The 27,107-nt window shown below is 45.8% G+C and overlaps 1 non-coding gene across 45 annotated transcripts in view; it reads right to left on the reverse strand.

The window, feature by feature from the left end:
* Window positions 1-781: 781 nt before the first annotated feature.
* Window positions 782-27,107, reverse strand: part of LOC139042590 (uncharacterized) — a 54,702-nt gene continuing 28,376 nt past the window's right edge. For 18 of the 45 annotated variants that reach the window (XR_011499514.1, XR_011499531.1, XR_011499525.1 and 15 more), the window contains 8 exons: window positions 11,319-11,410; window positions 9,204-9,296; window positions 8,978-9,102; window positions 8,701-8,894; window positions 7,498-7,959; window positions 5,309-6,519; window positions 2,703-2,791; window positions 782-1,076 (listed from right to left, as the gene is read on the reverse strand). This is a non-coding gene — a transcript (uncharacterized protein). Of the gene's footprint in view, window positions 1,077-2,702; window positions 2,792-5,000; window positions 6,520-7,497; window positions 7,960-8,700; window positions 8,895-8,977; window positions 9,103-9,203; window positions 9,297-11,160; window positions 11,411-12,702; window positions 15,049-15,165; window positions 15,624-16,165; window positions 16,263-27,107 lie in introns of those variants that run through there. The other 27 variants (XR_011499536.1, XR_011499512.1, XR_011499537.1 and 24 more) reach the window with 13 other exon arrangements.

A 27,107-nucleotide genomic window follows, 5' to 3' on the forward strand; every position in this document is an offset into this window, starting at 1 on the left:
CCGCCGTGGCTGCCCCCGCCCCACCGCGGGAGGGGCGATCCCCCTGCCCACGCCACCCCCGGAGGGCCGGTCCCCCCCGCCCACGCCCCCCCCCGCCTGCGCCCCCGTCCCCCGGGGGGCCGCCCCCCGCCCCCGCTCCCACGGGGAGGGCCGCCCCCGCCGCTCTCCAGGGCGCCCCCGCAGGCTCGCAGGTGCGGGGACGGGCCCGAGGCGCTGAGAGACCGTGTGCAGCAGCCCCACGAAGAGAGGAGGCGGCCCCGCGGCTCCCCACGAGCCCGCGCCCGGCGCTCCGGATGATCACGCTGGCCCGCGGGGGTCTCCAGCCGGCCGCCGGGCCTGCGTGGGCAGGTGCGGGTTCCGGGCCGCGGCCGCGGGTCCCCCGCGCGCACCAACTCACAGGCTTCCTGACTCTAGCTGGTGGTTCTGGGGTGAGCCGTGTCCCCGCCAGACTCGCATGTTGAGTCCTAACCCCTAGAACCTCAGAGTGTGACTCTATCTGAAGGTAGGGCCGAGAGAGGTAAGTAGGTTAAAATGAGGTCATGAGGGTGGGTCCTAATCCGACGTGTCCTTATAAGAAGATGGGGACAGACAGACACAGAAGGAAGACCACGTGAGGACACGCGGAGCAGGCGGCCATCTGCAACCCAGGAGATGGGCCTTGGAGAAACCAAACCTGCGCAGCCTGGGTCTCGCACTCCGAGCCTCCAGACGGAGGAAACACGCGTTTCAGCCCGGCAGTCTGATACTTCATGATGGCCGCCCAGCGAATGACGTCCCTGGCGGCGGGCTCTGCTACGCCTTTTATTTTGCCTCGCGTCCCGCTCTTGCTCGCGGTTCCCCCATCTCAAGACCCCACAAGGCGCTGCCCTGGCATCCTGTGCTCAGGCTCCTCTGGGCAAAGATTCACTGTAGGGATGTTCTCTGTGCAACTCCTGCCGGGCCTGTCCATCTGCAGCTGCTCTCAGGCCACCAGGAAAGTTCTGGGCAGCCTCAGACAGAGCCTAGGCCTGGTTTAGAGTGCAGTTTCCAGATGCATGCCACCATCCACAGCCGCTCCATCCTAGGGAACTCTGGGCCTGGGATTGCCAGATAAAGTACAGAACACCCAGTTAAATTTGAATTTCAGATAAACAACAAATAATGTTTCAGTATAAGTATATCCTAAATATTGCACAGGCATCCTTATACTAAAACATTATTTGTTTACCTGAAATTCAGATTTTACTGAGCATCCTGGATTTTTATTTGCTACCCTACCAGCGTCGTGGGGAGAGTCCAGGGCACTCCGCATAAAGACACTTTGAGAGAATTTTCCTCCACATCCTTCAGGAAATCTGGACCAAAAGCTGGCCAGAGGCAGGAGCACCCCACATCCCTCAGCCCTGAGCAGAAGCAGGCTTCCCAGGCCCACCTTGTCCTAACCCTGGTACCCACGATAGCACCAGAGACTGCAATCTCCAAGGTTAGGAAGAGTTTGCATTATAAAATAATGGGTGTGGGAACCTCCTCTCTCCCCTCCACCTGGATTTTAAAGAAGTGATAGCAGATTTGGACACAGCCCATGGCACCCACAAATCCAAAAAAGAGGTAGGATACCATAAGTAAGAGCATGAGCTTTGGGGTCATATAGACCTGTGTGAGAACTAGCAATATGGCCTCGAGTGAGTTATAGCCCTCTCTAAATCGCCCTTGTCTCATCATAGCTCAGGAACGTAAATGTTCCTACCTATCTTACAGTGTCGCCGTGGAGAGCAAACAAGACACCACACGGACAACCTTAACACAGTGCCTGACAGAAAGCAAGTGCTGGATAAATGCTAGCGCACTGCTGCGGGAGCCTCTCCACTTCTGTTTACATCTCCTGCCCCAACACTCTAGCACACACGAGTTCTCCTAACTGAGCCCCAGCAGTGCTCTGAAGGCCTAGAGCTAACGACAAGCTCTGTGAGCTCCAGCTCCTGGAAACTTTCCCAGGAAAATTTGGGATGCAGAGATGTGGGATAGAAGACAGATGGCTTTGGCGTTTTGTGGTATGGGCAGTGAAAGGTCAGTTAGCTCTGTAGGAGAGAGCTCAGTGCCGCAGGGATCTGGCCCATGAGATAGTCTTCCTCACCTCTATCACCTAACCCTCCCCAGTCCCAGGTTGTACAGAGTTCATTGACCCCCTCCCCTACCTTCCATGGACACTGGGCCTGGGCCCCACACAAAGGAATGCGTCTAGCCTCGGGGCCAAAGATGGCCACTTCGGCCTTGACTCTAAGGCACAACTTACAAAAAAATATGTCCTGCGTCATGTTCCTTGTCTGGCCTGGCCACCCGGAAGGGCACCTGACAGGACTTTAGAAACATCCCATCCGTAGGAACAAAAATGGTAAAAGCACCCCATCCGTGGGAACAAGAAGAAATAACTCAAAATATCCAAATGTCTAAAACCCTGAGTCAGAACGCAGAGAAACCTTGGGATGAAAGGGAGTCCCAGGCATAGGATAATTGGAGGTCTCCCTGAGGAAAGGACGCTTTGCCTCAGACCTGGACGATCAGCACTCTCACCCGCTGTACAAACTATTGGGACTTCCCTGGCTCATTGTGGTGTGGATGTTGTAAGTACCGATTTGTTGTTCCCCTTTATCCCCACTCCTTGTTCTGTTTCCCTTTATCAATAAACTCTGATTGCTTAAACAACCAAGTAGCCTTGACTGTACCTGTCATTCCTTGCCCTTTGTGGCTGCGGGCAACACAGGTGCCTGCTGACCGTGCAGCCAGGTGCAGGTGGAGCAGCGCCAGTCAAGCCCTAGGATTAGAAGATGAAGCCAGTGGTCAGTCCCAGCAAGGCTGAGTCAGTGACATTATCCCTCTATGTGAAAGGTGACACGTTTGTAAGCAGAGACATGATGTGGGAGAGTGAGATCACTCAGGATGACACCTGCCGTTACCCAGAGCACCGGGCCAGAAGTGGGGTGTGGAATTTGAATGAAATAGAATAGATTTTGCCTCTTCTCCTAATGGATAGTGCCCTCATTCTAGTATATAGACTTTACAGGGTGATCGTTTCAAAATTGCTCTTTATTATAAGAACCAAATGTTTTCTCCAGCTATTTTGAGCTAAAACTTTGATGAAATAAATGCATCTTAGGAAAGGCCTGGTTCCCTTATAAGGAAGGTAAATTCCGTATCCCAGGACATTGGATAATTACACACTCAAATGTGTAAATGCTATTACAGTGACCATGAGGGGACCAGACTGTCCCCTTTACTGTGGGATCTACCCACATAGTAGATTTTATCATCGGTATGTGAAGGCTCCTGAACTGTTAGCATGACCTTGATGTCAGACAGGGCTTCCCAAAGCCCCCAAAACCATGGCGTGTGGAAATCCAGAGCATTCTCCCCAAGATTTCTGCAAATCCTTTGTCTCCTAATCCCTCTCTCTATATATGCTCCTCTGACTGTCACAAAGCCGCCTCCCACGTGAAGCATTAAATGTTCTGAAATTCATAGACTTTCTTGGAAATTTTGGAGAGGGAACTGGATAAGGGGCACACAGAACACAAATGACTTCCCGAGGACAGTGAGAGTCACGGTTCTCAGCGTGCCCACCTCTGTGTCCTTCCCTGACCACTCTCAGTCTTCCTGGCCCTTTTCAATCCTGCCACTCTTTTCTTTCCCCTCTGTCTTCTTCTTCCCCCACCTCTTAAGAAGGGAAAAAAACAGACATTCCTCCCCCTTCTCTGTGGCAAAGGAGTTCTCCCCCTTCCACTGATAGCTTGCCACCTATACACAACTGACTTCAGGATCTTACCTACCTTTCAGCTTGGTATTTTCCTACACATACATATTTCCACCCAAGAGGAAACTTTTTCACCTCCTTATGTTAAGTATATTGTTATCTTGTAGACCTTTGCAGGATGACTTCCCTATGAGAGCAGACGTGGGGAGTGAGGAAGGAGGAGGAATACTCTGGAATCAGTATCATCACCATCATCATCACTGTCATTCATTGACTCTTGCCATTTTATGCCACACAGTAATATAAGGGCATTACATGCATGATCTCATCTCAGTCCCACAACAAGCCTATGAGGTAGATAGAAACAGTGTCCCATTCCACAGGTGAGGACACTGAAGGGTAAATTGCCATTGAAGGCTCTACAGCTGAGAGCCAACAGGCTAAGGTGGGAAAGGCTCGTGGTTATAATCCCTACCTTGTGAATTGATTGGGAATTTGATTTTCTCTCCCAGATGGAAAACCAGGAACTATCATGGAGAGCTAGCGGGCGGGGGGCTGGACGGTGTGAACCAGGCAAAGATAGGGGATTTTTATGACAGAAGAATGTTTTATATTGTTCTTGGGGAAGGACAAGATACACAATTAGATGTTGTCTTGTGCTGGAAATAGGAAGGCCCGGCCCCATGGAGAGGGAGCTATCTTGACAAGCCACATGGGGCCGGGAAGAGAATATAGTATCTTAACCCAGGGTGTGCAAAGAAACCAGCTCTGTTTGCTTGTTAATCACGTTCGCTATTGCGGGATCGGTGACCTACAGTTTGTAAACCTAACTTTGTATAGTCTCTGAGTTCTTTCTGTGGCTGATTAATTTCAATTTTTCTTTTGCTGTCTTTGTAATGTTCTTTTTGATGATGCCATCCTACTTTATTTGTGATAAGGAAGATATAGAAAGGGGGGATTTTTTTGTATAGTCACTACGACAGAGTTTTAAATGGGAACTCTGTATAACTGATGTCCCCATAAGGTAATGGCAAAGGGAATCCCAAGAGAATTTCCAAAGGAAAAGTGAAGTTCAGAAGGGAGGGGTCTGGGACACTGACACAGCCACGCTGCTTAACCCTCTGCCCTGAGTTCTCCACTCAAAACTTTGAGGTCAAACAACCAAATACAATGAGTGGAACTTATAAGGTCATTGATTTAAATAAATTAACTATACAAGGGGAAATCTGAATATGGACTTAGATGACACTAAGGAATTCTTGTTAATTTTATTAGGTGTGATAGTGGCATTATAACTTTCCAATAAGAAATTTTTGAGGTGCTTATGAAGAATTTAAGTGTTAAACATCATGATGCCTCGAATTTACTATAAAATATCCAGGAAAAAAAGAGTGGGGGATGGGTACATGAGACTGTCATAGTCCAGATTGTTATGCTGTATTCCCTATTGTTATGCATGTTTGGAAAGTTTCAAGGAAAAAATGTGGAGAGGCTAGCATAAAGAGAGTTTGTGACTGTGGCTTCTAGTGCAGTGTGATGGGGAAAATAGACACACTTTTCCAGAAGGTTAAAACCACCTACCTCAACTCTCTGAGCCATCTCAGGAACAAGTGAGATTTGCCCTAGTAATAGACGTAGATTTCCCCCAATTTGGCATAGTCTCCAGCACACAGGAAATCCAAAGAGGTAAGATCTCAGAGAAGAGGGCTGTGCCCCTACATTTTACCGCAGAAGGGCCACAGGCCGTGGAGGCCAAGCCAGCCTCTAGAGACCCAGGGAATGACCTCTCACTCTACTTGGAGTTTCTAAATCACAAAATCAAATGATGACGCAAAGTCATGTTACTTTCTCTTAGTGTCCTCTTAGTGTCTCAGTTTCCACATCTGGAAAAAAAATGTGAAAGAACTATTAAGATGGGGACAACCAAGTTTGCCCTCTTCCAAGGACAGCTGTGAGGCTCTCAGAGAGAACCGTGGTTATGAAGCAGCAAACTGGGCAGTAATGACAAGCCACACAGCTCCCTAGGTGCCTTCCCCTGGCCCTTGGCACCAAAGTCTCACTGCCAGTGTCCAGTGGAGGGTCAGAAACCCCTGAAGCCACCCGGCGGAAAACCCAGGTGATTCAGCTAAACTGGGCCTGCGCCCTGGATCGTGGATAAGCAGCTCCGTTCCAGTCGCGGCTCCGTTCCAATCACAGCTTCGTTGGAGGAGAGTTGGCCAAGGGCTGCATTTGTTTTGGCAACGGTTTTAAGGAGACCCAAAACATTTGTTTCAGTCAACAAATTCCCTATTTAACACTCGATAGCCAACACAGCCTCAAAAGAAAACATTTGGGTGGGTTGTTAATGTTATTTCTGAAAAGAAGCAGACATTAGAATGGTTTAGATAATGGCCACTAAAATGTTAGGGCCAGATATATTTTCAAGGCTTTCCCGCCTGTGGAGGTGTGGAGAATTGATGGGATTTTGGAAGAGGTTGTCTCGTTATTGTTACCAAACCAAAGTGGGTTCCCCCCTGGCGAGTTAAAATCAGGTTCTCCACCACAAGTAGTTGTCACACAATGTCCAGCTTATTCGCAGCAAACAGGAGCCCAGGTGGAGTGATTTCCAAAGTTGTGGCTGTCCCGGCACATGGGGAAGCAGGGTCCTTTGACTTCAGGTGGGGAACGAACATTCAAAGGGCGAGGTGGGTGTTGGCTTGCGCTGCTCACTTGGCCTCTCTCAGCTCATCTGTGTGGGTGCTGCTCTTGTTCTGGGGCTCCGGTCTGGTTAAAGACGGCTGGTGATTGCATCTCTTAAGATAACCAAAAAAACAATTTGGAGAAACAGTTACATGCTTCTGAAACCCCCCTCAAGTTTCTCCGCGTCATCAGTTGGTGACATTATGACTTCCTATGCACGTGGGAGCCATGTTCTCCCAGCTTGTGGGTAGCAGCTCAGCACGTTGATCTTTTGCCTATGGGGCTCTTTCAAACCAGACAGTACACCCAGGGGAAGGTCCAGGCAGACGGAACTGGGTGGTTGCCCACCCACTCTCCCTTGGCTAAGAATTGCCCCAGCCCCCAGCCCTCATATTAAATGACCTTGCTCTTCCCAGGGCACAGAGGCTAGAACCCAAACTGCGTCAGAGGAATTTTCTCTCCCGGGAACTGGAATTGGGACAGAGGTTCTGGTTAGGTATGTGTGGGTGCGGGACCTGGACAGTCATGTCGGTTCAGGGGTGAGGGCACCATCATACCCAAGCTTTACATGTATATAAACGTGCAGGCAGCTATCTCTTCAATGGACTACTTAAAACCCTTTCAAGCAAGAAATATTCATTTTGTTGGATAGGACAGACTAAGATTTTTCAACAGACGTGAAGCAATTTCTCAAGGTCATACAATAACTCGCTAGAAAATCAAAGTGGAATTTGGATTTCTCGAATCCAAAGTCAGCTTGTGCTCTGTGAAGGAGAACTGCTACCTCTCTTGGAATGTCACATATATGTAGCTCTCATCACCAAGATAATGAGAATTAAAATGTGGAACAGTGCTAAACACCAGGCAGCATTGTAACCTGAAAAACTGAGGGGGATCATCAAAACAGCTAGCATTCAGCAGGATGTTGCCAGCCCCTAAAATCACTGCACCTAGCAGAACTTCCAAATTATGTATATTGGAGGAGATGAATGTTACCTTCAGCTCTATTTTTAGCTCTGCAATCCTACAAAAGCATTTGTAAGAACAGAGAAGATCTCTGTGACAGAATCTATTAAGTGTGAACTGCTTACCTGGTATCTCTGAGGCAGAAACACTACAATTTCGCAGGTCGCACTGTTTTATTTTTGGAAGGTAATACAAATAGATTTTTAAATTTTCACTTCATGGTAGAATACTTAACACTTCGTAATGGGAACATTCCTCAGGATCTCTAAATGAAATCATTAACACGTACTCTTCTTCAGGTATGAAGTTGTTGAGAAGTCTGCAAAAATAGGATTTCGTTTTCCTTGACATCCAAATTTAAAAACTGCAGCCAGAACGATGTTCACAACGAAGTATCGGGTTGGTAGCTTAGATTTCTATGACGAATGCACTGTGTTCACATCTCCGTGCAGCATGCCAGGACCCGTCTCCTGGTGGATGGATCCTCGGGGAGCCTCCTTAAACTCAACGTGACCCGGGCTGAATTCACCGTCTTCCACTTCAGCAACATCAACACAGAATTGATGGAGATAATCCATCTACAGAATCTAATCATTTAGGAATCAAGATTCAGGGAATGAAAACTGCAGTTAGGAGGTGAACTGAGGAGCAAAAGGAAGTGGGGCGTCATACGGGATATTCGCCACAGCGTGGGCTCTCATACTGAGGATTTACTCCCTCAGAGGTTATGAAGAGAGCCATGCCCGGGAACACAGGGGAGAACACCCCGTGAATTTTTCCACAACACCAGATGGCGATTGTCACCATCATTTCTAACCCCTGGGCCACTCTCATGGTTCTGATTAGGGAAGCCAGGGCCCTGATGAGGCCAGAAACCAGAAACCACACCCATCCCCAGTCACTGGTCACAAGGGACATCAGAGAAAGTGGTCCCCAGCTGTGGTTCAGAGGGGCCGTCCCCGCACCATGCACAGCACAAGCCCCCAGACCACAGTGCAGGCTGCCGGGAGCCAAGGGTTCACTGTCAAGGCCTGGCTCTGCCACGGGCCGGGCACACTTCCTTGCTTCTCTGAGCCTCAGTTTCTTCATATATAAGATGGGGAATATTTTAATATCATCCTCAAAAGTGTGAGAATTAAATGTGAAGTAAGACAGTACTTTGTTAAGAGCAATAAAATGTGAGATATCATTATGGTTGCACGAGGAAACTGAGGTTCCTTGTAATATAATAGCATCTAGCACGTGGTCCTTTATGCAGGAAGTACTTAATAAATATTTGAGGTCAAGGAGGATTATTATGATTATTTCAAAGTCTGTTGGTCCCCTACCCGCTCCTGCAGCAGACCATGAAGTGAACGGGATGCAAGTCATGAGTGCAGAGGAGGGCAGAGTGCCCTCTGATCTCTGGTAGGGGCTGGACATCCTCGGGGGTGGTCTTTGAGATATGTGGGAGCGAGGAAGCTTCCGTAGGCGCCTTCCATAGGCATCTGAAGTTTTCTTTCCTTAAAAACAAGGTAACAATCTAACGGGGCTTTAGTTTCCAGGCAACCACGTTCTGTTGAGTCCCCGGTTTTGGCAGCTCGTTGATAGGTGAGTCATACTTACGGTGACTGCAGTGAGTCCAGAAGAGGTACACAGCTTAGACCCCGACTGATGAGAACGTGGCCGACTTTCTTAACCTTTCCTTGTGCCATGGAACTGTTTGGCAGTCCAGTGAAGGTTATGGACCTCTTATAAGAATAATGTTTCCGTATGCATTAAAAGTAAAATATATAGGATTATAAAAGAAAAAAATTAAATCAAATATTTTTAAAATAAAGAATCTATTTACCTCATTATTAACACATTTAACAGCAAGATCGAACAGCAGGTCTAATATAACTATCAAAGTTGTGCAAGTGATATTTCATGAGCTCCAGAACAGCTGTAACATGATATAAAAATGTCTGTGAGTTCCATGGGTGACAACGTCACAGGACTACTAATGCTGCTGTGGTTTGTGGCCTGCATTTAAATGGGAGGAAGTGCTGGGTTTCGGTGGGAGGTGAGTAAACTTCTAAGTTCGTGGACCTCCTGGAATCTACCCATCGCCCCAGGTTGACCTCTTCCTGACAGCAAACACTTGGAGGTTCTCAGTAACTTCGGAGGATCTCCCTCCCAGCAGGACACAGGATCGACTCATTTATTATTTATTTGCTGGTCATTAAGAGCCCTGTCTAAGCAGAGCCTCAGGAAGACATACTGGTGGTGGAGTGTAGAGGTGTCACGGCAAAAATGAGCACGGAAGATGAAAGAATGATAACGGGAGAGGAGGGGAGGGCTGCGGAGGGAAAGACAGACGTCTGGACGGAAAAGCACCCCCCTCTCGCAGCCAGGGCCGCCTCTCTCTGATTCTCAGCAGAGCACTCAAAGAGGGCTGCCACCCTCAGGTCAGGCCCCTTTCCTTTACTCCTACAGCCAGGAGCAATGCTTCCTATATGCTCAGATTGCCTTTTCATCTCCCTTCCCCTCACCCCTCCCAATCCAAACATTTAACTCGGCCTGAGTGACAGCCCATCTCCCACCCAGCATAGCCTGTTCACTGCTGTCAGCCTAGGCTTGCTTCTTCATGTGGTTTGCCCATGGATCCCTTTCTGCCCAGAGGAATCTGCTGGGCCTCTCCAGTATCGCTAGTCCCAAGGTGCACATCTCTTTCTGGCTTTTGGGGCCCATCATAATTTCACTCCATCCTGTCAGCCAAGTTTATTTCTCATCTGTTCTCAGCAAGTGCCCAGGTCCTCCCGGTACACACACACACACACACACACACACAAACACGCACACACTCCTTCTTGCCATACTCATTACTTTGTTGATGCTATGTCCATACTCTGAACAGCTCTCCTCCCTACACTCAGCCAAACCGAATCCTGCCCATCCTACAAGACTCCCTTGGCGTCCTTTTCCCTGGCTGAGTCACACTGACCTAGCCCCGCTCTCAACCCTGACTGCGTGGACATTACCACACAGTTTGGTCCTGAAGTGTTTCCCCGATATTTCCTGTACGTTCTCTCTCCTACTGACTCTAATGCATTGCGGACAGGGAATCATATCTTACGTCCCCCTATATTTCTCCCTGTGCCTAGACTAATGCTGAGTGAGATATGGAAAATTCATGTCATTGGTCAAGTTATAATGAGATGGGGAAACTTTTATTTCATTAGATCTCTTTGGGGAAGCACTGTACGTGCTTGGAAGAAGTACTCTGACCAGCCTCTTGAGGATCAGAGCAAGGCCTCCCAGGGCTTTCTCAGGCAACAGATGTTCGCTAAATTACTATCCATAATTTATGGAGCTCCTGAGAAGGAGGAAAAGCAAAAAGGGATGGGGACTGAGACAGGGCCACTGCACACTGTGTCACAATCAGCCACCCATCCTCCAAAACCTTCAGTAAAATTATACTAAAATTCACAAAATAGTGGGTACAGATGGATTTCTGATGGAAACCAAGGAAGGGGCCAAGTTTTTTAGCCAGGGTAATGTGAGGTTTTGAGACGTTCTATAGATGCAGGAGCCAGCTGGACACGGAGGCCTCGGCTGGCATGTCGATCAGATTCCAACGAATGATGGACTGACTGACCAGTGTGGACATTTTTCATGGAAACGCTTGTGGTGGCACACGGGCCCCAGATGTATCTTCCTGCCTCCTCCACCCCACTACTGTCCATTTGAGGAAGTATTAAAGCGAAGGCCAGGTGGGCCTCTGTCTGTAGCGTGACAGGCACAAGTCTTTATTTAAGAAAACTCACTTGGAATTTGCTTCTGTGCGTTGGATCTGCTTCTTAGTTCACCTCAAGGCTGGGCAAACCATTCAGGGAGCTCACCGCTGACTGTTAGCTCGGATTGCGGGGGGCCGCGCCAGGTACAGCCCTGTGTATTCAGGGTGTAGGTGGAATTTTGCACTTACTCATTCCATCGTTTGTAACTGTCCTCATTTGGGGAGATGTGAATTCTGCCATCTCAGCTACATTGAAAACAGGATACGCAGTCCTCCGGAGGCTTCCATTTCATCAATATTATAATTCAAGAAGAAATACAATAGGAAAAATAAACATTTCATTTATAAGACATGACAGATGCCAGATAAAGACTCCACATACTCAATTCAAGTTTGTTAATTAACACAGACTTTGTTCATTACATTAAGCAAATATATTGCAAAAGCAAGTAGGGTATGTATTAGTCAGTGACTAATAATTAGTCAGTGACATGACACACAAAGACATTTTGGTCATGACAGACCACATGTACGATGGTGGTCCCATAAGATTAGTACCATACAGCCTAGGTGTGTAGTAGGCTAGGCCATCCAGCCTTGTGTAAGTGCACCCTATGATGTTTGCACAATGATGAAATCACCCAATGATGCATTTCCCAGAACGTGTCCCCGTCATTGAGTGACGTGTGACTCTGTGCGAATGTCTATGTATATATATACATGAATGATGTCTCTCATTAGCCAAGTTATCGCTGCTTCCTTCCTTTGACATTTGCTGCGGGGGGTTGTTCCTGCCAGCCACAGGAAAAGACCAGAAGCTCTCAGAGCAGTTGACCCAGTGCCCTGGATGGAGCAGCTCTGGAACCACCTGCATCCAGACGTCTCACTATGTGTGATAACTAAATGCCTGTTATTTCAATAAATTCAATTCAACAATGTTTTTTTAAAAATGCCTTAAAATATATAATATGCTTATATATTATATGTATATATGGAATTGGCTCATGTGATCATGGAGGCTGACAAGTTCCAAGATCTGCAGTCAGCAAGCTGGAGCCCACGAGAGCTGATGTTTCAGTTCAAGTCCAAAAGCAGGAAAAACTTTGAGTCCTGGCTCAAAGGCAGTCAGGCAGAAGGAGTTCCCTCTTCCTCAGCCCTTTTGTCCTATTCAGGCCTTCACTGGATTGGGTGAGGCCCACTCACGCTGAGGAGAGCAATCTGCTTTCCTCAGTCGACTGATGCAAATGTTAATCTCATCCGGAAGCACCCTCACAGATGCACCCGGAATAACGTTAGACCCAGTGTCTGGTCACCCCACGGCCCAGTCGTGTTGACATATAAAATTAACCATCACAGGGCACAACAATTTATGCTAATTATATAAAGTACAAAAACAGGCAGAACGAGTCTATTCTGTAACAATTAAAGTCAGGAGAGTGGTTGTCCTGGAGGGCCTTCTGTTAGTGGTCAGTCTTATTTCCTGATTTGGTCCTGTTACACCAGTGGCTCACATTGTGAAAATTTATTGAGCTGTATACTTGGGATTTATACCCTTTCTGAATGTATGCTGTGCTTTGATTCAATGTGTTTTGTTTTCTTTTCTTTTTTTTAAATTGAGATAATATCTGTTCCCAATCTTTTTTTTTTCTTCTTCCCAAAGTCCCCCAGTACATGGTTGTATATTCTAGCTGTAGGTACTTCTAGTTCTGCATGTGGGCCGCCGCCTCAGCATGGCTTCATGAGTGGTGCCATGTCAGCACCGAGGATCCAAACCAGCGGAACCCTATGCTGCTGAGGTGGAGCGCGTGAACTTAACCACTCGGCACAGGGCAGCCCCCAACATGTTTGCAAGAGGAGGGTGGGAGTGGGTACTTGGTCTATTGGAAACATCTGTTGAAGTGTCCTAAAACATAAATTTTATAAATCCATTACAAGAAACTTACGTTTTCTTGGATAGTATCTTTCAGCCTCTCATAATTCCTGGCCTGGGAACAGAATCTTAAGCCTCTTGTTTTGATTCTCTTCAATGAAAGCCCAGCTGGGTTGAGAGGCGTCTCTTTTGCCTTACATGGAGTCCCTGCCTGGAAGGACAACGTCAGGCTCTGGCCACGGGACACTCACATGACTGCCAGAAGCACAGGACCCCAGTCCAATCACAGTGGGGGCCACAGCTGGGAAATCTGGGCGAAGCTGACAAACTTGGTGACATCACTTGAGAACCTAGCTGGCGAGGTTTCTTCCATTTTTGTTGCTGTCCTAGTGCCCGGGAGTCTCCTTCTGAACATCGCTGCCTTGAGACTTCTGGGCAGAAAGAAATTAATTTAAGTCCTGATTCATAGCTGGCTCCAGGGGAGAGCCACAGCACCAAGTGAGCCTTGGATAATTTCTTGAAGACAGATGCCTCAAACTTTTTTCCTCTTAACTCTTCCAAGTGCATATTCTTTGAGACTCAAATCCACAGGCACTCAGTGAAACAGAAATTGACTGGTTAGGTTAACCAACGCAGAGTACCAATCTAAATGACTTGGCCTCCAAATTATAATTTTGGCCTGAATCAAGTGCCTTGTTAAAATTCTTCAAATTAAGTTTATCCTTTCATTTGGCAGAATATTTATCTAGGCATCATGTCAATGCTGGAAAGGGGTTGACCTGGTTTGGGACTCCAGCTCATCAACCCTAGCAGAGTGACCTTTGGCACATTATTTCGCCTCTTTAGGGCTGTTTCCTCAAACTTGCAGTGTTGTGGGATGGATTAAAATGCAGATATGCAAAGTGCCTAAGCACTGTCATTACTCAGATCAATAATATATGTTCATCATCATCTTCATCATCATTTCAATATCCTGCAAAGTCAGGGTAGGCCTGGCCTAATGGCATCAAGGTAGTTGAACTAAAATAGTGCATGAACTCCTTTATTCTTCAGGAATACACTCAACAGGACACATTTAAAAAGAATCTAGACAAAGTTGAAACTGTCTTCCAAGTTCAGTAGGTCTTGAATGGACCCAGATTAGAGTATTTGTGATTAGGTATGCTTAGTCTTCAATAAAATGGAATAAATGATATTTATTTAAAATAGCATTAGCATTGCTGCCTTGATGTTTTTATTACATTTGATTGATCCTGTTGATGACACAAGTGGTTGGTAGGAAAGTAGTGTAGTTAATTGCATTTTGATGAACTGATAGATTTTTAAATCTTGATAAACATAATTCAAAATAACAAATATAATTCAAAAATAGATAATAAATGTATGTTAGTATAACTAACGACAGTGAAGATATCTTGGTGGGGGGTTCGTATCAATTTAACCTTCTTCCTAGCCTTAGAAAAATTAATTTTTGACATAGTAATTTACAAAGTGTGACAATAACAGGTCTGAGGTTGATTTTAACAAGCATTTTGAAAATGTAATTACTGAAGAAAGTGATCAGATTTTTTTTCTTTAAAGGGGGGAGAAAAAATTTCTCTTCCTGAAATTACCATGTCATATCCAATCCAATCCAAGGTGTAAACTGAAAAGAAAATAATTATGTAATCCCTCTGCTTCATCTATCTCCTTGTTAAGGAATATAAACTATTATAAGATACTAGTGAGAGTTGTAATACATGAGTCATAGCCCGTGAGTCGTGGTAACACATCAAAAGGTTCTTACTGGGAAAAATTGACCATTCCCATTCCTACACTAACATAATAACCCCCTCCCCCAGGGGCTAAAAGAAAAACATGGTTTTTCAGCAATGAACTTTAACTTCTTTTCTTTATTTCTTCCTGGTTTGATTTTTATGGGAATCTGGTCTAGGATGGCTGGCTCCTCCAAGATTTATATTATTTAGGACTTTCTTCCATCCAGGATGTAATTCTTGTTCACTTGCCCTCTCTCGGTCTTGAATTTCTTGCCTTCGTTTGCTGTTATCTCTACAAAGATAATAAAACATTAACAAGTAATTTGTTTTAGAAGCTTTACAGTTTACCAAGCACTTTCATAATTATTTGAACATCTTAGCAACTTTATAGAAGAATATAAATTATTACCCATTTCTGCAGATCGGGAAACTTAGGCATGAGAGAGGTGAAGTGATTTCTCAAGTTCCAGCGCCTCTTTCTACCACGTCCAGTAAATCAAATCCCTCATCACTCGGACACCAGCCTGCGTCATCATGGCAGGAAGAGGGAGCGGGGGATGGGGATGGCGAAAGGTTCACAGGCACGGAGAGCGCGCAGAGACTTTCTTTCATGGCAAAGAGCACAGAAACTTAGAGAGATGGCTGCCTGGTGCAGAAGACAAGGCAGCACACTCCCAGGCAGGGCAAGGAGCTGCCCAGGGCCGCAGGTCCCCATGCAAAATGAGGATTCGAGGACAAGAGAAGCTCACCCTATCTCTTCTCACTGGGCAGGTCGGGGAGAGCTTCCACCTATCCTGTGCTGCACCCCCAAACAAAGCATCGCACTGAGTTGATCAGCCATTCACTGAAGAAGCAGTCATCTGTTGCCTATGGGTACGTAGTGGGAGATATGATTATGCAGGCAAGACCATAAATACGGTGCTCAATGTAAAAGCAGACTCTTTGCTCTGCTCCCCTCTCCCCTCCTCTCCTTCCTTCAGGCATGGTCACCTTTGATGCCCCTTCCCCAAGCAAAGCCGCTGGCACCTTCACGGAGAGGGCAATGCTTACTAGAGACTCTCTGTGAGGACAGGAGTTCAGACTGGCCTCCAGGAACACTGGGCAGCTTGGCTGGCTTCCCAGGCCCTGCAGCTCCTCTCCACCTGTCTCAGCCACCCACATCCACAGTCATGCCTTAACCTTGTCGTTACCCAAACCTGCAGCCCCTCCGCAGCTCACTCTTGGACCACCTCCTCCATCCGCCAGCTAACTCCCTCAGTACCCCAATTCCAAGGATGCTATGACCCCACTGAGACCTGGAGTCCTACGGTCTGGAGATCTCACCACCTTCTCACTGTCCCCCAGCATCCTCACGTCCTCCCCTCTCTCCTCATCCACCTCTTCCGTAACAAATCACTACCATCACTCACTTGCTTATCCATCCTGTGCCCCTGTCTCCACCTGAGGCCTTCATAACCCTGATGAAATTTAACTCTCCACCTGCTCTGGGCCTGTTCCTTCCGATGGCTGGAGAAAAACACAATCACACTCTAGTCACCTTTAAATCCATGATAGTTCAGTGGGGCCTGAATGATGCCCCACACATGTTATACTCATCTAGTCTATTCTCTCTCCCACTCCCAGATGATTTCATATCTTCTCTTCTCTCACCAACACCTCCTCTCCTCTTCAACACCTCCCCATCTTCCCTCTCAGCAGCCTTGCTTCTCCCCTCACCAAGAAAATGGAAGCAATTGGAGCAGAGCTCCTCTACACTCCCACCACCACATCCACCTGCCCCTGCTTCTGCGTCTACGTACCTGACCTTCCCTCATTACTGTGGGTGCCCCGCCCTGCCCTGCCCTGGCCAAACCCCGCCCGTCACACAATGGGACCCCCCTGGTAGCTACTCCAGGACGTGGCTCGGGCACTTCTGTCTTCTCTCTCCCGCACCATCACCTTCTCTCTCTCTCTGCTGAATTATTTCCATCCGCATATAAATATACGATATTTCTCCCATCTTAAAAAGAAAGAAAAAGTCTCTTCCTCTCACTTCCCCCTCCAGCTACCACCTTATGTTTCCTCCTTCCTTTACAACAAAATTCCTTGAAAGAATTGCCTGTCTGGACCTTGTGCCACATGCACGTCCTGTCTTCTCTCTCTTGACTCCGCGGCAGCCCGGCTTCCACCCCACGGCTCCACGATCAGTCCTCAAGGTCAGCTGTCTGCCCCCTTCTCTCTGGACCCGCTGACGACATTTAACCCAGCTGGTGTTCTCTCCTTGACTCTCTCTCTTCTCTTAGCTTCCCGGATACCACACTCTCCCGGTCCTCCTCTTGCCTTTTAGCCACTTCTTTAAAAGTCAGGGTGCGCCAGGGCTCCACCTTGGGACCTTTTCTGTCTTGAATCTACAGTCAGTTCTGAGGGAATCTCATCTCATCTTACGGCTTTCAATATGATGTACATGAGGATGATCCTCAAGTTTTTATCCTCAGCAAGAACCTTTCCCCTGAACGTCATACCCACATCTCCAACTGCTACTTGACACTCACTTGGACGGTTAAGGGGCATCTTAATAGGCCCCAAACTGAGCTCCTGATTCTCCAGTCACTAGCCTTTCTGGCAGTCTTCCCATTTCAGTTCAAGGCAACTTTATTCTTCTAGTTGCTCAGAGCAAAGGCATTGCTACAATACTTCACTGTTTCTTTCTCTCCTCACACACATCTGGTGTGTTTGCAAATCTCACTGACTATACCTTCAAAGCATATCCAAAATCCAACACTTTTCCATCTCCCCCACACTGCCGCCCTGGTTCAAACCACTATCATCCCTCACCTGGACTGTTGAAACAACCTCTTCACAGGTCTCTGCTTGTATCTTTGCCCCCTACTGTCTATTTCAACACAGCTTCCAGAATGAGCTGGTTAAATTCCATCACCCCACTGCTCAAAACCCTCCAATGTGTTTCCATTTTGTGTAGAGAAAACCCATAGACCTTAGCGTGAACCTACCGTCTCCCCCTGACCTCGCCCCTCACCGCTGGGCCCTCATCCCCTACTGCTCCCCACTCACTCTGCTCCAGCCACACTGCCCTCCTCTGCCTGGGATGCTTTTCCCCCAGGCAACTCTGGCTGTTGAAAATTTCATCCCTCCCCACATTCCTTATCCACCTAGCCTGCTTTCTTTTTTCTCCTCAGCTCGTACCACCACCTAACATACTATACGTTTCACTTCCTCGTCTGGTCAATTGTCTGTCTCCCCTCTAAATGCCGTTGGGGGCAGGGAGTTTTGTCTGTTTGGGTCACTGCCATATCCCAGTAACTGGGAGAGTTCACGGCAGCCACACGGCGGATGCCCACAAACGCGAGTTGTTTCATAGTTGGGAAGGCCCATCCCTAAGCCGATGGGATGAATCCCTCCCTAACCCTCAACAGTCACTGTGAGGCGTGGTTTTGGAGCCCACACCCTCACACCTCGCGTGCCGCAGAGAAGCGGGCATGCCGCTCTGCCCTCCCTTCCGAGAACCACAGGCGGCCCGCGAGGCGGTGAAGAGCGGGGTGTGTGGGGCCGGGCGGGCCTGGGCCGAGTTCAGTCTCCAGCACCTAGTAGTTTGACCCTGGGGAAAACGCTCTCTCTCAGCTTCAGTTTCTTAATCAGTACAAAGGGAATGATGCTACCTACTTTACTGAGGATTCAATGAAGCGGGTTGTGTATTTACTATAGCGCCTGATACATAGTAGGCACTTGAAGAATGGAAATTATTATTTCTTTTTAAAGATTGGCCCTGAGCTAATAACTGTTGCCAATCTTTTTTTTCTTCTTCCTGTCCTCAAAACCCCAGGACATCTAGCTGTAGGCCCTTCTAGCTGTGGCATGTGGGACGCCGCTTTGATGAGCGGTGCCATGTCCGGGCCCAGGATCCAAACCGGCGAAACCCTGGGCCACCGAAGCGGTTAAGCCCAACTTAACCACTTGGCCACGCGCCAGGCCCCTGGAAATTATTTTTATTAGTAGTCAAGCAAAGTTACAGGAGCTGCAGGCGCTTGGCCTGGGGAGAATTTCACTGGTGATTCCACACAGGCTTGTCTGTCGCCAGGAGGACGCAGATGGAGGAGATGCGCTTCAGCCACAACAGGGAAGGGTCGGGTCCACCCTGGGGAGGACGAGCCAGCTGTGCGGGCGAGCAGCCACGGACCCGCTTATTCACGGAGAGAAGCCCTGACGGCTCATTGAGACGGATTCTAAAGGACTGATGTCCTGGTCCATCTAGTCGCAGACTCCTTGGGCCTTTCTGGCTGGGAAGTCCGGGATCTGAAGCGAGCCCCACCAGGCGGGCGGTTGCGGGCCCCGCGCGGGCTGAGGGCTGCGAAAGGCGTCTCGTCGGACCACACGGAGACCAGAGCGCGCCGTGCCTGGAGCAGGAGGCGCGCAGAAGCTCTTGGCGCCTAAACCATCCTGGCAAATGCTGCTAGCAGCGAAAGAGCTGGTAGGAGCCTGGGACTTCAGAGACTGTTTTGAAAATAACCTTTAACCCTTAAAATGTCTACAATACTGATTAGCTTACTCAATAATTAGCTTCTTGGCAGTAATTCCACTAACGTTGACGTTTCTGCTTTCTAAACGCGTGTGAGTTTCCTTGTGTTAACCACGAAGAGGATTATTGTCCCTCCTCTTCCACATGCCAGGAGGGAAAATAAAACTCAAGATTCTCTTGAAGTTTTACTTATACGAGTTTGAGAGTCTGTGTCTCACTTGTAGTCGCAGCATTAGCGGATCAGCATGACCAGCGTCTCGGCTTCCCTTTGGAAGTCGGCGGCCCTCGGCTCCGGCCGCGTCCTAGACCGCCTCGTCTTGAGCAGCCAGACCAGTGATGAGGGAGTGGAATCACCGCAGGAAGTTTGGTGGCCCCAGGCTGGGCCAGTTAAAGTGAAATCAGGGTTTCTGGAGATGGGGGCAGCACCAGTGTGGTCTAAAAGACACCCTGGTGACTCTAAGGCTGCCGGTGAGAACCCCGGGTACAGCCAAACCAACCCAGATCCTGGAGATGGAGCAGAGTTTGAATGGAAGCTCCATCAGCAGAAAGATTAAGAAGATTAATCCAAACACATGCCATTTACGACTATAATTCCTCCTAATATATTATTTCCATAATCTCCAAAGCCCTTTTATTTTGGTGTTAAAATTTTAATAAGATCCTATTTTTAGGAAAAAACCCTGTTTCTCTTTTAAACACACCAACTTTTTTCTTTGCAATCAGACCTTTGCCTGGTGGTTAAAAATTTAAAGATAATTGACCTCTTTATCCTCATTAGGAAGAAAGACTTACTTTATATGGATTTCTCAAACTTTTCAAGATGATACCTTCTTTTTACTGCAACTCTGTCCTAGGAGCAGAGATGTCCCAGTCCCTTTGGCGTCTGTTTTTATGTTTTCTTTATAGAGCTGCTCTGTCTGATACTGTAGCCAATAGCCACATATGGCTGTTTATTTTACTCCAGAACATATAAAGAACCCTTACAACTCAATAATAAGAAGACAAATAGAATTTTTAAATGGACAAAAGATCTGAATAAACATTTCTCCAAAGAAGATCTACAAATGGCCAATAAGCACATGAAAAGAAGCTAAAAAATGTCTCATTAGTCATTAGGGAAATGCAAATTAAAACCACAGCAAGATATCACTTCACATCCACTCAAAAAGTTTAATCAAAAAGATAGACAGCAAATGTTGGTAAGGAGGTGGAGAAGTTAGAACCCTCATCCACTGCTGGTGAGAAAGTAAAAACGGTGCAGCCATTTTTGGAGAACAGTTTGGCAGTTCCTCAAAATGTTAAACCTAGAATTGCCGTATGACCCAGCAGTTCCACTTGAAGATACCCACCCTAGAGAACTGCAAACATATCCACACAAACACCTGTACATGAATGTTCGTGACAGCATTATTCATCATAATGGCCAAAAACTGGACACAACTCCCAATGTCCATCAACTGATGAATGGATACACAAAACGTGAGTATATACATACAATAATACATGCTACAACGTGGGTGAACCTTGAAAACGTTATGCTAAGTGAAAGAAGCCAGACACAAAAGATCTCTTATTGTATGATTCTGTTTGTTTGAAATGTCCCAAACAGGCAAAGCTATAGAGATGGGAAGTGAACTGGTGGTTGCTTAGGGTGTAAGAAGTGGAGGAGGCAGGTGACTGCTAATTTATATGAGCAGGTCTTTGGGGTTGTGAAAATGACTATGGTGATGGTTGCACAGCACTGTGAATACACTAACGCCATCGAGTTGTACACTTAAAATCGGTGAGTCACGTGGTCTGTGACTTATATCTCAATAAAGCTGTTTAAAAAACCCAAAAAATTTGGTTGGTGAGGCCACACCTGTGAGTGCTGAATGACTGTGCCAACGAGGACCTAGACTCTTCTCTTCAGAGGATGGAAGGTGGACCTGCAGCATCTCACGCCTCATGCCAGACCTACTAAATCTGAGTCTGCATATTCAGACCCCCCTGGGGATTCGTATGTGCACTGAAGTTTGAGAGACATGAAAAGGCTTCAAACTCTAAGGAAACAACATCTAGAGTGAGTCAGTAATTGATAAAAATTGAGAGGATGTACTTAACTTGTACTTAGCTTTTCTATTTCTTTATTACTTTCATCTTTTTTACTTACTTTGTGAATCAAGGCCAGTGCTTTGAGATAGTTAAATGCTTACACTGTTATTCAAACATAATAGACGTGCTCATAACTGACGTGCTCGAACCAGCTCCCCTCCCTTGCTCTCCATGCCTGCTCCATGTGCACTGCCTGGTTCTGAGCACCCTGCGCCTCCCTGTTGAAGATTTGCTCTTCCGGCACCAGGGTGTGTCTGCCCTCATCAGCTAGGAGAAGCATCCTTGGCTGATGTAAATTATTTGCTTGCAAACATCCAATTTTGTTGCTTACAAATTATTTATACTAATCTCACTTATTATTACCACGTAACCTAAAAAAATGTATGTAAACCAATAAAACAAAGGCAAAAAAATTCTACATAAACTAAGTGGAAAGCTTTGGAAAGACTAGATATATAGATGAGTTACTTAAAAAAAAAATGCCATCTATGGGAAAGATTCCTGTCAAAAATTAGAGGAAGAAATTGTGATAATCTGGAAGGATTTGGCGCTCAGATTGTTTAGCATCTGTCTAAATTCTTGCTCCACTTATGTGACCAAAACTGGATACTGTTCATGATGAATCGTGAGTGCGGTTACACAAGCACACTCAGACACAACTCCAATCAACGGATCCATGCTCAGCAAGAAGGCCTGCCCTGCAGCAGGACATCAGCAAAGCAATGACCATTTCGTATTTGAAGTTGAAACGTTTGATATAAGGGGCTGTCCCCGTGGCCGAGTGGTTAAGTTCATGCGCTCCGCTGCAGGCGGCCCAGTGTTTCGTTGGTTCGAATCCTGGGCGTGGACATGGCACCGCTCATCAAGCCACACTGAGGCAGCATCCCACATGCCACAACTAGAAGGACCCACAACGAAGAACATACAACTATGTACCGGGGGACTTTGGGGAGAAAAAAGGAAAAAAATAAAAAAAATCTTTAAAAAAAAATTATTTAAAAAAAACACAAAAAACATTTGATATAGATCTTTTTCTTTTTAATTCCCACTTTGACTTTATCAACTCACCAACTACTATCCTGGTTGCCTTGGAGAAGACAGCTTCCTCGCAGCTGTATCTACTTTAAGAGAAATCATTAGCTGGCTCTTACATTTTCTTGTTTTTCTCAAATTTGTCTGCCTCAGGAAAGCCTCTGAGGGGTACTTCACTCTTGTTGTTAAAAGATATCACCGTTTACAGCAGGCAGGTACTGAGGGGAAATCAGCCTTCACAGGACGGCTTTAGAGTTTTCTAAATCAATTCTGTGGTATTAGTTACAAAGAAAACCCCCTTACACCCATGTTCACAGCAACATTACTCACAGTACCTGAAATGTGGAAGCAACCCAAGTGTCCATGGACTGATGAATGGATAAACAAAATGTAGTATATACATACAATGGAATATTATTTAGCCTTAAAAAGGAAGAAAATTCTGAGGCCAGCCCAGTGGCGTAGTGGTTAAGTTCGTGTGCTCTGCTTCAGGGGCCCAGAGTTTGCAGGTTCAGATCCTGGGTGTGGATCTACACACCACTCATCAAGCCATGCTGTGGAGGCATCCCACATACAAAATAGAGGAAGATTGGCACAGACGTTAGCTCAGCAACAATCTTCCTCACCAAAAAAAAAGGAAAAAAATCCTGACACATGCTATAACATGAATGAACCTTGAAGTCATTATGCTAAATGAAATAATCCAGTCACAAAAGGACAAACACTATATGATTCCACTTATATGTGGTATCTAAAGTAGTCAAGTGCATAAATATACAAAGTAGGATGGTAGTTGCCAGGAGCTGAGGGGAGGGGGAAGTGAGGAATTGTTTAATGGGTACAGAGTTTCAGTTTTACCAGATGAAAAAGTTCTGGAGATCAGTTGTACAACAATATGAATATACTTATGACTGCTGAACTATACACTTAAAAATGGTTAAGATGGTAAATCTTATGTTATGTGTATTTTACCACAATCCAAAATAAAAATAATAAAATAAACTCACTTGAAAAAATGTACTGCCAGCTTAAGGCCACCATATCACACACAGCAACCACTAAAACTTTTCTAAAGGCCACTGACAGCTCATGATCCCTTTAAGCTCATCTTATCTATCTCCAGGGCCCAAGAGTTTAACAACACTAAAGTTATGTTGATGGTATCATAATTTCCCTGAAATGAACATGAGCACCAATGCTAACAGTAGAATATGCCCAATGTGACTCTGAAATGGGTCCCACAAGGAGGATGATGGAATCAAATATGAATGATAGCAATAGCATAGCTTAACATTCGGTTCAGATAGTGAAATACGTAAAATCAGGCAATACTGATCATTGGAAATGACTCTCAAATATTTTGTTTACAGATGAAAAGTCAGAGGCCCATATGGGAAAGATTATAAAATTTTGAAAGGCTTAAAAAATACCTAAGTAGATGGAGAGTGATACCATGCTCTGGATTAGAAGATTTAATACTGTAAAGATCTCAATTCTCCCCAATTTATCTATGCTCTTAATGTAATTACAACCAAAATACCAACAGAGTTTTTCATGGAAATTAATAAACTGACTTTGAAATTTATATAGAAAGATTAGTAAAAAGCCAAGAATAGTCAAGACATCTTAGGGTGGGAGGCTACCCTCAGCACACACTGAGACTTATTTTTATAAGTCTCTAGTTAGTAAGACAGTGTGGTATGGTGCAACGGTAGACCAGTTAACCAGTGGAACAGACTAGAGACCCCAGAAAGGCCACTACAACCACAGAGCTTTGATATGGGACGGGGGTGATACGGCAGATCAGCGAGGAAAGTGGTCTCTATTCAGTAAATGGAGCTGGGGAAAAATAGTCACACACACAGACTGAGACGCACACACACACACAAGAAATTAGAGCCCTACCTCTCTCCATATGCAAAAATAAACGCCAGGGTCATTAAGGGCTTAAACGTCAACAATACTTAAAGGAAAATGTGAGTGAATATATTTTGGACCTGGGGATAGAGAAGGATTTCTTAAGATGTAAAGTACAAAATACAAAAAAAAAGAAGGCTGATAAATGTGACTATGTTAAAATTAATAATGTCTATTTATCAAAGATATCGTAAAGAAAGTGGAAAAATAAGTTACAAATTGGAAGAAGATATTTGCAACAAATTAGTGTTAAAGATTAGTATTAAGAATATATGAAGAACTCCAACAAATCAACAAACTACAACAACAATGAAAAGGACAAATGACCCAGTAGGAAGAAAATGGGCAAAAGACATGCGCAGGCATTTCAGAGAAGAGGATGCGCACATGGGTAACAAACATACGGAAAAATGTTCACTCTCATAAACAGTCAGGGAAATGCAAATCAAGACCGCAATATGATACATTGTAACTGTATTCAAAGGACAAAAATTATAACTGACAACACTAAGTGTGAAAGAGGATGGGGATCAACAGGTTGTGTTATTCATTGGTAGAGGGAGCATGTATTGGTAGAGCCATTTTGGTAAACAGTTTAAGATAATCTTGTAAAGCTAAAGATTTATGTGTCCTGCAACCCAAAAACTCCACCATTAGAAATATACTCAAGGAAACTCTTATACTTGTACACTAAGAGACGTGTACAAAAATGTTCCTAATAGCAAAACCGTGGAAACAACCCAAAAGCCCACTGACAGGAGAATGAATAAGTAATCTGTGCTGTATTCACACCATGTAATAGTAGTACAGCAACTTCCACATCAGTGTTTTTCAGTTATTTATTGCTGTGTAACAAACCACCCCAAAACTTAATTGGCTTAAAATGTAATGGCTTAAAACAGCCATTTTATTATATTTCATGATTTTGTGGGTCAAGAATTCAGACAGGGCTCAGCTCCACATGGTACTGACTAAGGTCCCTCAGTGGCATTCAGCCAGTTGGTGGGCTGATCTGGAGGGTCCAAAGTGGCTCCATTCACATGCCTGCCATGGTGGCAGGGATGGTTGGAAGATAGGGCTCAGTTTGGAATGTCCACCAAAGAGCCTGCATGTGGCCTCTTCAGCACAGTTGCCTCAGAGTAGTGGGATGTCTCATGTGGTGGTCCAGGGCTCCCAGAGTGTTCAAAGAGACAGGAAGTGAAAGTTGCCAGTTTCTTAAGGCCTGGACCCAAAACTTGCATGGCATCACTTCCACCATATTTTATTGGTCAAAGCAGGCACAGAGCCTGCCCAGATTCAAGGGGAGGGGCCATAGAACTCCCTTCTCAATGGGAGAAGCATGAAAGAATTAGTGACCATCTTTTATCTCCTGCAAATATAGATAAATCTTGAAATTAATTTTGAGTGAAAAATAAGTACTAAAAGACTTCCCACACAGGATGTCCTTTTCATAAAATTAAAAACAACTAGAACAAAAAATATATACTTTTTAGGAATAAATGTAAATGTGATAAAACTACATAAAAAGGAAAGTATGAGAATAAGATATATGAGATTTAGAATGGTAATTTCCTAAGCTGGTGGGAAGCAGACAGAAGGGAGAAGAAGATGGGGGCGGATGACAAGGTAGTTGCAGGCAAATGTCAATGACCCAGCTTTTGTGTTGGGTGGTGTTTTCATAGATGATGAAATAGAAATGGACTTATGAATGAATGGAAAAGAGCCTTGCATGGACCAATGACTAAAATATGTCATGAACAAGGATTAGGATTAAGCCAATTCTGTGCACTCGAAGGACTTTTTTTTTTGGTGAGGAAGATTGGTCCTGAGCTAACATCTGTGCCAATCTTCTTTTATTTTGTATGTAGGATGCTGCCACAGCATGGCTTGATCAGCAATGTGTAGGTCTGCACCTGGGTTCCAAACCCATGAAACCTGGGCCACCAAAGCAGAGTTCACGAACTTAACCACTACACCACATGCCAGCCCTGACATTATTTTTTTAAAGGAAGAAGAACCCACTACAGTAGTGACCCACGGAAGTCATATGGCTCATCTTCCACCATACAACTAGTTAGAGGTAAAGCCGAGACTAGAAGCAAGGTTTCCTGTCTCTGTCCCGTATTGTTTCCCTTGAGCCATAAGACGCAGTAAGAATCTTACAGACAGCAGGATAGCGCCATGATCCAGGGCCTGGTTCCCTGCAGTTGTTTTTGCACTGTGCCCTGTCCACAGAGTGAAAACTGGGGAAGGACATTGCAGATTTGCCTCAGGCACAGAAATGTGACCAGAGCAAACATTTTAAACAATCATCTTAAAAGATTGGGTAGAACTTAAAATATTCTCCCAACTCAGCAAAAGCTTTCCCACCTCTCAAACCCAGTTGACCCCTGGCCTCTTGGACAGAGATGGCCAGAGCCCAGCATCCACGGTCAGCTGCCATACTCAGGCCCTTTGGACTCTCCTCCCTCCCACACTCATGACCTTAGCGGAGGGTGGGTTTTAGTTCCCGGCATGTTCACTTACTGACAGGAGGCCAACATAAAGGTTAGAAGGAGATTTTCAGCACAATTGCCTATCTTTGAAAGCGAATATGGAAATGTTAACACTAGACGAAGTGACGTGTCTGGAGTATTACTGACATTTTATGCTGCTAAGACAGATGAACGATCATAGGATCATGGATGCCATGAACACAAATGACATGGAAGCAGGCTATTTGGCCTTCCAACGGTCAAAGCCAGTTAGCAGATTTGGGCCAGATATTGAAACCAAAGCCCAACTTGCATGCGTCT

The sequence above is a fragment of the Equus asinus genome, chromosome 30, assembly GCF_041296235.1.
Source record: "Equus asinus isolate D_3611 breed Donkey chromosome 30, EquAss-T2T_v2, whole genome shotgun sequence".
NCBI classification, from domain to species: domain Eukaryota; kingdom Metazoa; phylum Chordata; class Mammalia; order Perissodactyla; family Equidae; genus Equus; species Equus asinus.